This window comes from Carassius gibelio, chromosome B14, assembly GCF_023724105.1.
Source record: "Carassius gibelio isolate Cgi1373 ecotype wild population from Czech Republic chromosome B14, carGib1.2-hapl.c, whole genome shotgun sequence".
NCBI lineage: Eukaryota > Metazoa > Chordata > Actinopteri > Cypriniformes > Cyprinidae > Carassius > Carassius gibelio.
In genome coordinates, this window is record NC_068409.1 from 11113491 (window position 1) to 11126532 (window position 13042).

At 39.0% G+C, this 13042-nt stretch overlaps 1 protein-coding gene across 1 annotated transcript in view; it reads right to left on the bottom strand.

Moving 5' to 3' along the window:
• Positions 1-13042, bottom strand: part of LOC127971589 (uncharacterized) — a 39201-nt gene that overhangs the window by 23941 nt on the left and 2218 nt on the right. Inside the window, exon 2 of the mRNA XM_052574704.1 lies at positions 5551-5689. The gene's annotated coding sequence lies outside the window, so the exon portion shown is untranslated. The remainder of the gene's footprint in view (positions 1-5550; positions 5690-13042) is intronic.

The following is a 13042-nucleotide window of genomic DNA, read 5'->3' on the forward strand; positions in this document are numbered from 1 at the left end:
CACGCCAGCTCTCTCCGCTGCTGGCACGGGCACGCCAGCGCTCACCGCTGCTGGCACGGGCACGCCAGCTCGCTCCGCTGCTGGCACGGGCACGCCAGCGCTCACCGCTGCTGGCACGGGCACGCCAGCTCTCTCCGCTGCTGGCACGGGCACGCCAGCGCTCACCGCTGCTGGCTCAGGCACGCTCACCGCTGCTGACTCGGGAGGAGACAGGGTCACAGGACCGGCAGGCCCCTTCTTCTTCCTCTTCCTCCTCGGGCGCGGTGCAGAGGCTACAGCTGGGTCAGAGGCGGGTTGGGGGAGTTTGGTCTCGGACAGGGCAGACTCGGACGCCGAAGACTCTGAAGCCGACTCCCATGAAAACCGTCTCCCTCGTTTCATGGGGAGACTGCTGGCTGAGGAGGGCACCTCAGGACTCTGGGAGGGGCCTGCCTGACCCCCCAGGGTTGCCACGGCCAGGACACGACCCTCCGGGATCGCCAGCAGCTGGGTAGGTGGGGACCTCTGGGGCTCCTCCTCTCGCCCGCTCGCTCCGGAACGACCTCCCCTGGTCCCCCGGAACACCACAAGGCGAGAGCCCTCAAAACCATCTCGCTGGCTGGCTGATGCCATCCAGCATTGCCTCCTGTCTGCTGAGTTCCTTGGGGGTCGGTTCATTCTGTCAGGGTTTGCAAGGGAGGAACTCAAGTGCAGACAGGATTCAACACAAAAGGGTTTATTAAATACAAAAAGGGAAAACAAAAACCCACGAGGGGGAAAACAATACCTAGGGTAAGGACTAAAACCAAACAAGACAGGGCTGACCAGATAAAGACACTAAACACTAACTATAAACAAACACTCACGGTATACAGGATACAGGATACAATCACAAGTGTGGAACACATCTGAGAAACACATAAGTAACACAATGAACCGACGCAAGACAGAGCACACTAGGAGATCTAAATAGGGGGAACAATTAAGACACGACAGGTGACACAGATAGGGCAATCACGACACGACTAGGATAACAAGGGGGGCGGGGCAAGGGAACGAGACAACACAAGCACATGGCCCAAAGACAAGGCCATGCGCTTGTACACAAAACAAGGGTCTGTCATGATCCTGCCTCAAGACTAGGAAAAATCAAGGACACAAGGGCAGGATCATGACACTCGGTTCATGTCAAATTCATTTTGATAAATAAGTCGCACCTGACTATAAGTCACAGGACCAGCCAAACTCTGAAAAAAAGTGTGACTTATAGTCCGGAAAATACGGTATGTATACAGAACAATAATCAAAATCCAGCATTTTTGGCCTTTGAATACAGCTTCGACTGTTTCATGAAGCTGCCTGAATACTAGAATTAAACAGATGAAATCAACGTTTCCAATTCATCTTCTAAATAAATTTCCATGGTTTTTAGTAAACACCATTCAGATTACTCTAAACAGAGTAGTTTGCAGTTTCTATTGTTTTGGGGCATTTTTACTGGGTTGTTATGCAGCTGCTAAGTTGTTCTGATTGGTTTGAAAACTCTGATCACTTAGTAAAGTAGCAGCACATTTTTCCTCGCACGTGAGTTGAGGAGTCATTTACGTCTGGAGCAGAAATGCTGTGGTGTGAGTTACACACTTGAGTTTAATAGTTAGGATTACAGGACATATGATATGAGCAACAATAAGTGTAATGCTCCATTCACAACATCCACGATCTAATGGATCAAATTAAGCCCTGACCTACTGTATATTCCAAAAATAATCATCCTGAATATTCAAATGCTGCTTCATGCTGTCTGTAAATTGGAAATGCATGTAAACCCAGTTCAGATGACCTCTTGACCTCCAAGGCTCCTCGAGTGCATCTAGATTTGCGGCTCTCGTGGTACTGTGACAAACTGGATTAATCCAGCATGCAATCTGAGCGCTGAACATGTGCGTGTGTGTGAGGTATTAGTGGATTAGTACGCCCACCTAGCAAGGGTGTCATTTAGTCACTCGTTTTAATCCGGATTGATCCAGATCTGCAGATCCGAGACGGGCAGCTGCACTGCACTTATGTGTTAAGCAGGAGATACTATTGATATTTCATAGCTCACAGCAAAAGTAATTGGATGAGAGTAAAATGACTACAGATAATAAAACAGTAAGGTTTTATGTAAAGAATTTCTTATGCAGCTGTGTGTGTGTGTGTGTGTGTGTGTGTGTGTGTGTGTGTGTGTGTGTGTTTGCTGAGTCAGGTAAGAGCCGTTGCCCTTGTGGAGTCATGAAGATGTCTGCAGTGACAGTTTCAACTCCTGTTCATCCATAAAAACACGAGGTCTCTTCTCTCTCCACCTGCATTTTTGCATCTTCTGCAAGACTCAGAGCAGACAGACATCAAGCACAGCTCTCAGTTTCTGTCCGAGAGTACTGTATGTGGAACATCTACACTTGTGTATTGATTTTTAATAAAGTCATACTGCAAAAGGTTCTTCCTATAGTATATTCACACTGGAGAAAGCTCTCAAAGCAAAAAGCTACCAAATTGAATCTACAGTATTATATATTAATATAGTTTGTCTTGACTGCCTTCTGTACTAGTTGTTGTAAAACAAGAGGAAATGTTGGAAATCAGTTTTTTCTTTATGTGTCCTTGGTTAAATCCATTTTGATAATAGTATTTAGGAAGTTTGCATTACAAAATATAACAATGTTAACAATTTGATGTAATCTTATTAAATATTAAATAACATTAATCAACATTCTAGTGTATATCAGTTTATTCAGGAAGAGTCTGCTTTCTTAACTTTTAGCCAATAATTCTTCCACCATTTTTTAAGTAAACTGAACTTGTTAGACTTTAAGGTGTAGGTTAATGTCCCACACTTTTTTCAAATCAAGTCACAGTAATAAACAGGAACAGTGATAATTTAGTAAAATTCATCAATTATGAAACAACTTCAATTGCAGATATAAAGCAGCTCTACAGAAGACAATTTAGTTCAGTCTTGTTTAAATAGTTTAAAGTTGAGCATAACTAGAAAACTGCAGATTATTTCACAGACATAACTTGAAATCTAATTTGCATGCCACTAAGAGCATCAAATGAAACTTTAGAGTATCTCGCAAATATCTAATAGACAAACCTTTCAAACTGGCAATTTCAACTTGTTCTTGCCACTTTTTTGTATAATACGCATCAGCAGAAGGGCTTCGAGTGGTTTATCTAAAGCTAAGACTAGACACTTCTCGGCCAATACTTCATGCTGAAAGAAGACAGGCTCTATGACACTACATTCAGCCTCAGTATTTCATTTAGTTCCTTTGAGAGCTGCTGTAATGACACTGCAGTCATCAGCCTGCGGCGGTCCAGTAAAAGCTCAGATTTAGACACTCACACTCGCACTCAGCTGCTCCCGTTCACAATCACTCAGCACTCCTGTTAGGCTAAGTGATTTCTGCCCAATTCATTCTGTCATTCTCTGACTAATACTGCACAGTTCAGTCAAAATCACTAGCTGTCGCGCTCAAACTCAATTAATAGTGTCTTAATGCAGCATTACTACACTCTCGCTCTTACATACTTACTAAGGTGCTTCACGATGCCACAAAAAATACCTTTTTGTCTAAATGGTTCCATAAAGAACCTTTAACATCTGAGGAACCTTTCTGTTTCACAAAAGTTTCTTTGTGGTGAAAGAAGGTTCTCCAGATCATAAAAAGGTAAGAAAGAGATGGTTCTTTAAAGAACATTTGACTGAATGATTCCTTGTGAAATCATAAATGGTTCTTCTATGGCATTGAGTGTAGAGTCTTTTAAACTTATGCTCAAATAACTTCCCACTATCCTGCACACTACTAGTGTGTACTATTTTTTTTATTTTTATACAATGGTTTAAAATTTATGTACGTGTTGTTTTTTGACATATAGGGTCAGCCATCTTATTTTGTTTTATAGGCCATGGTTCAGGAAGAGCAATATTTTATTCTCTCAAACTTGGCCTGTAATGAAGAGAATGACAATAAACATAACTTGACTTTTGTACAGTCTGGCCCCATGACTGCAGTTTCAGCAGCGTCGGTTGCCAGGTTTTTGACAGTCTCTTTGCTTCAATATATCACCAAAAAGGGCCAAGATGTCTCTTTTGAAACAAAAAAAGAAAATATTTCATTTTTGTAAGCGATGACTGCTGGAGATCATCCCTCAAAAATGAATTTACAGAAATACATTTAGACATGGTTCTGGTTCCTTAATGATTTGTTTAAGATTATTTCATGTCATGTATCATCCATTTTGCATTATACAAAAGTTTTCAAATTCATAACATTCATTAAAAATGAACCTACATTATAAAACTGACACAAGATCAGTTTTTGTCCCTATAACTTCATTGCTGGACTAAAGAGACTGACATGGATGATGCTAAATCATAATCTTGGAATTGCTGTAGCGCTGTCCGTCAAAGCACTTGGCACATCATGATGCTCACAATAAGCAACATCTTACTGTTATTCATCTATAATCAGAGCTATAAGTCATCCTAACAGCTACTAGGCGTACAGCCACAGGATCTCCAGCTCTGAACCACCTCAAAGCATCTATTAATGCTGCCTACAGTAACTCTACACCCTCCCTCCTTCCCTCCCATGTCTGTCCCAACCCCCATCTCCTCCAGCACTTAAGCAGACGCCTATAATAAGCACCATGCACGCTCTTAAAGAAGACCGCTTGATGTCTCGCTCACACTTCCTCTCCATCCCGTTCTAAATGCAGGATCCATTACAGAAAGAATCACTTTTAATATGTAACCGTAACCCGTGTACTCAGTCACTAGGTCAAATATCCGAGGCTCTTCACCAATGCAGGAATGACTCTAGATGATAATCTGCTAGAGGACATTCTCCATTAGTATTTATTATACTTGCTTGAGTGCTTCACATTGCTGGTTGAATGCACTGGCCATCAACAGTCATGCAATGTGACTGTGACCCACTGCACTGTGAGGCTGACCTAAATGTAAACTGATGCGATGACAACCAACTTTCCTTATTTCTTTAATGTCACAATGATTTCACCTATCCCATGCAGTGTTATTTTAGTGTTATTTATATCAGATTGGCAGCCATAAGGGAACTTACAGGGAACTTACATTTCCAGTTCCATAGCTAACAGATAGCACTCTAGTCATAGTCTAGTCACTACTTTTATGGTGCATTTATGTCCTTTTAGGAGCAAAAGTGACCTCCTGCTTGCTTTCAATGTAGGGAAAATAGAATGTGAACATCATAAGCATTAAAGCCAATTATACCTGACTTTTCCATTTTTAGATGAAGTATTCCTTTAACATGAACTACCTGTTTTCGTAGTGCAAGGAAAATCAAACAGGTATGGTTTTCATTCATTCAGATTCACAATAGAAGCCACAGCAGCTCGAATCTATGACCGAATGGAAGCTAAGTATCTTCAGATACATAAATCCCTGGGTGTTTCTAATAGAAAATATGCTTTCTGTCACAACTGGATGCATCCATTTGTTACACTTGCATCTTTTACAGCAGACTAGCTTGATGAAATGTAGCTCACCTGGGTGTGGCTTGTGTCCGAACAGCTCCAGAATCCAGAAATCTCAGCGTGTGATTGGATGTCACATCTCTCTTGTGGGGATTGGTTGAGAGGTGGCGGAAACGGGCCCTCACGACCATCAGGACCAATGAGAACTGATCTGATAGAGGTACAAGCATATTCATAATTAGAGTCGGAAATATATGTCCTACAATGTAACATACCATATTTTCCGGACTATAAGTCACTTTTTTTTCCGTAGTTTGGCTGGTCCTGCGACTTATAGTCAGGTGTGACTTATTTATCAAAATTAATTTGACATGAACCGAGAGAAAAAACCAAGAGAAAACATTACTGTCTACAGCTGCAAGAGGGCGCTGTGCTCCTGTAGCCTACACTGAAAACACAGAGCGCCCTCTCGCAGCTGTAGACGGTAATGTTTTCTCTTGGTTCTTGGTTCTAAATAAATGCGACTTATAGTCCAGTGCGACTTATGTTTTTTTCCTCGTCATGACGTATTTTTGTACTGATGCGACTTATACTCAGGTGCAACTTACAGTCCGAAAAATACGGTATATTACTCACTATATTAGATTATGTTCATACTTGTATTATGATTACAACTGGGCAACACCCTGAATAATAATAATGATTCTGTCACTGAAAAATTTATTATTTAGTTTTTTTTAAGCCAAATACTTAAGATAGTATTGTTAGTTAGTGTCTCTGATTAATAAGTGGCATGAGAAGCTGCAGTCCGTAAATTTTGCCTCTTTGTCACCATCTCAGTTATTTGCAGAATTACCTTTCCCGCTTGAGTTGTGCACGGCTCCAGCGCGGATAACCTACTAGCCAGGACAACTTCTTTATGTTTACACATACAGACGTGTTATGACGCGCAGCATGCTCAAATTAGAAAACATAATTTTCTTCTTAATAGAAAACGTTTAAATAATAAATAAATAATTAATTTATAAATATAAATAAAAAAATTGTAATAATCAGTTAAAACTTTACACTTCAATGAATCAGTTCCAAACTCTGAATGAACAATTAATTTACGTTAACGATTCCATGTGGCATTTTTCATGTTAAAATGGTTTAGTTAAACTATATGCAATGCTGTTTATTATCGTATAATGTAATATTGGTGCATTTAAATGAAAACATGTTCTAATATTTTTATTTTAGTGAAAACAGTGTTTGGTTTAAATGATGATTCTTGATTGGGGGAAGAAGAAACAACAACATTTAGGCCATTTCAGTGCAAACATTGAGACACTCGCTCCTATACTATCAGAAATACAAAAGACAGACTTTTTGACTGTGTGTAACTGCACACCTGGCCCTGCATCAGAATCAGCAAATAAATCTGCATTTCTGCACTAATCCTGATAGATTAATCTATTTTCTGTGCTGAGCCTCACTGCGGTAATGTGCAATGCTTGTCCATCGAGCACGCTTTATTAACATTTCAGAGTGTGTAGCTCTGTGACTTTCAGTTCAGTGCACATGAAATCATGCGATGGCGGCAGTCATGCAACAGTCACGAGAGCCGTCCTCAGGCTGCGTCTCTCTAGGTTTGTGTCACATACATTGGGCTCTTTCATCTTATAGCATCTGCAGGACTTTGACCCCTGGATGGGATTTCCATTTCTCAATGTCCCTGTACTGCAGCCCTTGTGGAGTTGAGGTCCAGCCTTTCAATGCTTGCCCTCTTTAGCATGCCATGCTGCTGGGTAACTAGCTCGTATGCCGACTGCAGGACTCATGAAAAATGAATTCCAATAATGCAGCTACTGTACTTGTGCATGTGCTTCAGAGCCTCAACAATGTATCAAACGGAAATGTGCCAACACTGAAAAAGTTGCTCCAAAAAGCTTTTCACTAAGAAACTGCTAGTAAATTTCAATTTTGAAATGAAACATGAAGTACACTGAAATATTATTATTTAATATTAGCTATAACATCTGGATTACATTTGTCAAGATTATTATAGTTTTGCATCTTGTTTATTTATTTACTTTAAAATGAAACCACTATTTTTATCTTCTTTACAGTTTTTTTGTTCATTTTGTGTTCATTGTTTTCTTCGAATATATAAAAAAACTACAATAATAACTCTGACTAGGTTTCCATTTCTTAATGCAAATTGCCATTTGCAAGCTATACTGTATATGAGAAACATGTTTCTTGATTTATGGAGAAATTAAGTCAAAACACAAAGTGATGTCTGCGAAATGGAAATCTATTTCAGAAGACGACAAATTATGAAGACATATCCTTCTTTTGAATAACAAATAATTAACAGTTAGACCATCTAGACCTTTATACGAAACAAATGATACCTCTATAAAAAATCAATGAGACCATCATGTGTGCAACATCTGCGGTTTTCTTCTTCGTGGACAGAATAAAATAATTCCTGCTCAGCAACAAATTTGTCAAGAAGCAGTCAGTGAGAAATGGGCAAATAAAAAGACCTGGCATGAGTCTGACATGTGGTCCTCAACACCATGTTGCAAGATTTGCCTCAACAGCCTGGCTCTCTAAAGAATATGCTATTTTTAAACCCATTGAATAGCATAACACTTTTTTCAATCGCCCCACAGAAACAACATCTCTTTGCTTTCCAAGAATACACTGGTGGAAATGTGCAAACTGTATTGGTGTCTTCAGGATCATTTGATTGCTCAGAAACAAACAGTTCCCGGGGAATCGATAGCGATCGTGTCTGCGCAATGGAGAGTTTGTCTCCTATCCTATCTGACTGGGACAGAAATGGATGTTTGCTTGTGACTCTGACCTTTACAGCTCTCATTAAACTGCTCCTACAGCAGTCGAAGAAAAGGGCTGCAAACGAACATGAACAAAAACCATTGACAATTTGGCATGAATTTTGTAATGCACAGATTATTTTATAGATATGCATGATACTTAAAGTTGTGTGGCTAGTTGACAAATTGTTCCCTGAAAATTGAAGCTAGAATAGTATACAAGAGTGCATTTATAAACACAATGAGGCTGTGAAAGTAACTAGTGAGCAGTACGGGTGACCCTGAATAGTCGAAGATTCAATGCTTTGATAGGAGGAGCCTAGTCTTGAGTAGCCAGACCTGGAATACATGACAGCTTTCATTGGCCAAGGCCCACCTATGAGGCCGTTTGACTGACATGTCCAACAAACAATCCCAGTTCGTTTCGTTCAGCGCCACGTTTCGAGGCATGGAAATGTCGCCACAATAACACACACTCAGACATAGTTAAAAAATTCTATGCCGTGAACTTTAAATATTTCACATGCTTTTGAAAATACAGCATTTAGTTGATCCTGATAATCACTCGTCGTTACAGTTGTAAACATGCCGGCTATCTTCTTTCGAGAGGGGGTTTGGCAGCACGGTATCTTTGTTTACAGGTGGAATGATAAATAACGCGACATTCAACCAAAAATTAAACCAATCCAATGACGACTTCGACACTCCTGAAGTGTTTCCACTTTTGTGTCCCATATGCATCAGACGTTTAACCAGCAGTCCATGGGAGTGACGTCTGCGGCTGAGACTAGGAGAAGCCGGATTCGACTACCAATTTCACAGTTGAATATTCGCTGAGGTGTTATGATCATACCATTTTGGCTATATGGGGGTGCTCAATGTCTGGTTTCACATAGAACTACCAGTTTTTCTCCCAATAAGTTAATATACAGCCTATTATGATAATGCTGTAAATAAGAATCTGAAAAGAAAGAAGCTTTTAATAAATATTTTTGACATGCGTGAATAAATCCAACCACCTCAAGACAGTTTTAAGTTCTACTTCCATGATCTTTAATCGACTGGAGCATCTCTGTGGCAGGGATTTAAATATGAATAACAAAGGAACCAGAATTGCTAACAATGCTAACTTGTTTCTGGGTGGTTTAAAAATGCATGCTCTCTATTGGATTTTTGAAACTTTAATTGTATTTTGCATTGATTATTGAAAGCCCCACAGAATTTGAGAAAGAGTACTGCAACTCCCCAAACACCATTGCAAGTTGCAACTGCATTAAACTATATCAGAACCCAAAACACTCTGTCCATCTGGACACTCTTTCATTGCATTTGTCCTTACTTTCACCCATCTTCCCCTCAGCTGACACAGTCCTGTCTTTCCCCTCCACCAACCACCTCACTCTCTTTCAGCAGGATTGAAGGATTGCATGGAATCAGGAGGATGATTCTGTGGGCTCTGCCACTGAATGTTCAAATCCAATTTGAACTGAGAACAAGACAAGTAAAAGACAAGGCAAGATTTGGCCAAGATGGGCCGCCCCACAGCAGCCAACAATGGGAGGGACTTAGCAAGAGCTAAACTTGCATCTGTATTGTGTCTGGGTTTAATATTACAGTGGTCAATGTAAATAAAAATTCTGTCATCAATTGCTCATTTCATGGAAAAATAGGATGAGAGATTGTAAGATCCAAGCCATTGCCGAACATTTCAAGAGTTTTGTTTTTTGTGTAAATATTATGACATCAATTATATTGAATTGTATTTAGAGTGATACACTTTCAGCGTATTTTACACATCTTGGGCCAGATTTACTAAACAGGGCAAATTAGTGTAAGAGCACAATTCCATAAAAGCGCTGATGGGAGGGGAAAATTCCGTGGGTGATTTACTGACAAGGAACAAAAAAAGAACAAAGACGCAACATCTCACTTCCATAATGACCAGCGCAATCTACTAAGATCAGCGCAAAGTACAACCAAGAATTAGTTCACCCAAAAATTTAAATTAGTAAGATATGTTCTATAAAATATGCATTTTTTGGATGTTAAATAATGCCACAAATACCAGTGAAGTGACGAACGCAAATCTTAGTAAATCGTGTAAAGTGATTCATTTAAATACTCTCCTCCCATAAATTTACAGATTGAAAGGGAAATTCTTACAAATGCATATTTAATAAGGTGAGTCGCGAAAATAACTTATTTCCCACCGTGTGCCTTAAGTAAATCCTGACAGTAGTTTCTTGGAGCTAACTGATAGTAAATCTGGGCCCTTGTATTTTGTTAACCTTTACAGTATTAATGTTCTTTCAACTTTATCAGAAACTGATATTATTCCAACCACATTTTTTATGTTGAAGCTAGGTAATGTCTCGACTGGGAAAGCAGTCAAACTCTATGCAAAAATGATACAGTAGTTTTGAAAAGTTTTCTTTGTCCCAGCTCTCAAATTACATTGGTTTTGCATATATTCAAACTTGAGACTGAAAACAAATATACGTGCAAGACTTTTAGTAAACGTAACTTGGAGTCTGTTCTGATAACTTAAACTTCAGACTTTTACGGTTTATTTGCCATTTTTGGAGTTTGTCAGAGTACATACTCCAATATACTTGTTCACAGTATATGAAACAGCTGTTCAGAGATTCCTAAAAAAAAAAAAATGCGTTTGGAGTAACAAGAAGGGAAGTAAATGACTATTCCTTTTAGCCCTTATATTTAACCATTATTCAAACATGTATTTTAGAAACAAGTTCTTATTTAGAAAGAGAAAAAAGACTTTAAGAGGGACATATTGATATAATTCTTGACTTCTTTCCAATAGTAGGTTCGTGCATGAGTAGTTCTGCACACTGAGAGACTCAAAGAAAGAAGCTATTAACCATAGGCCCTCCAGGTCTAAACGCCAATGAATTTAAGACATTCCACAGAGATTTCTAACATTTCACATAGCGCAAATGCACGTAAAATGTAATGCATCGCGTCCAGCTCTATTGACTGTTCTCTGCTGCATCACATTCCTGAATAACGTGATAAGATGTGGCATATGCTTTTAAAACGAGGGTTCGGTCCCGGGTTGGTACTGCACCACTGAGGACTAAAGAAATGCAGCAGACACATTGCAGTTCACAGCTTCAGTCTGTAACTAGGTCAGATGTGTTTCATCCTTTACCCATTAACTAACAGCCAAATAAATGGTTGAGCCCTATTATAATGCTGTGTCCTTTGCTTTGTCTGTGCAGTCAGCAGGTTGTTGTGTGTGTTGAAAATGATTGCACGTTTCCTCTTTAGCTCTAATTAAATCGCCCTTCTCTTCCCCGTTCTGCCTGTCAGAGCCGGCCATTAGCATAATAAAAGAAAGAACCTTTTGAGCAAACTCTCAATTCAATTCCATCGGCGACCGAGGGCTTTCAGCTCCCAGCATGCTGGTAAATCTAGGCACCATTTGGAGATTAATATTCGACATTTGCACTCGCATCTGGTAATTACAGAATGTAGAGACTTCTGGGGGTCTGTGTCTTGGGACAAAATAAGTTGGTCCTGAAATTTCAAAAATACACTGAAAGTCAGGCTGCTTTTAGTCTGTGTCTTATAGCTTTTGCTAAAAATACACTAAATTAAATTTCTGCAAGAAAAACAACTTGTTTGACAGGATGCACACACAATCAACTAAATTATCTTTAGAATGAAAAGGCCACTCCTTCTAAATTACAAACACCTCCTGATAGCAATAGCCATGTAGCAAAGTATAGTTTCCCCAGGCTGTGACGTAAACTAAAGTAGGTTATTATAATTAACTAAAACTAAATCCATAAAAACCAGTTACTTGAAATAAAATACATTTTAATGGATATACAATACAATATATCAAAAAACCTTAAGGTAGAAACTTCAAAACAACATTTTATTTAGTTCACTTGACGTACTAAAATAATTACAACTAAAGCTTTTATATATATATATATATATATATATATATATATATATATATATATATATATATATATATATATATATATATATAAAGAAAAAAACTAAAAATGATAATAATAATAAAAAGACAACAACAAAACAAATTCAATATATTAACAATATTAATACATATGACATATATAAATAATATACAAATATAATAACATGATACTAAAACACCACAAATGGCTATTAACCTTTAAAAACAAACTCTCACTGTAAGTACTTCACAAAAAGTGGTTCAGATTAGATGTTCATTTAGACACAAATGATCCAATTATGTTGATAAGAGAAGGCCAGAGACCATGAAAGAGGTGAATAATAGGTAGAAAAACCTGTGCATGTTTGTGTGTGTGTGTGTGTGTGTGTGTCATGAAGTAAGAGTGAATTTGGGTCACAGGAGCTTCCTGTATTTCCTGATGTGTAAGTACAGCAGGCCGTTTCTCTGCACTGGAACTACATCATATGTTCTCCATTCATCACCAAGTCATCAGCTGAGCCTTAAGCCACGCAAATTGTTGAGAATACGTAGACACACACACACACACACACACACACACACACACACCTAGCAGAAAACTTCTCCAACCCAAACAGGTAAACACACACACATGCTAATTCTTCAAATGTGAAACAATATCCCGTAATAGAAAACAGCAGTCATGGTTCAGGGAGCAAAAATGGCAATTTAATTTGCATGACATTACATGTGAAACTTTAAAACAAACCTGCTATGAAACCTGCTTTTTAAGATAAACAGTGGC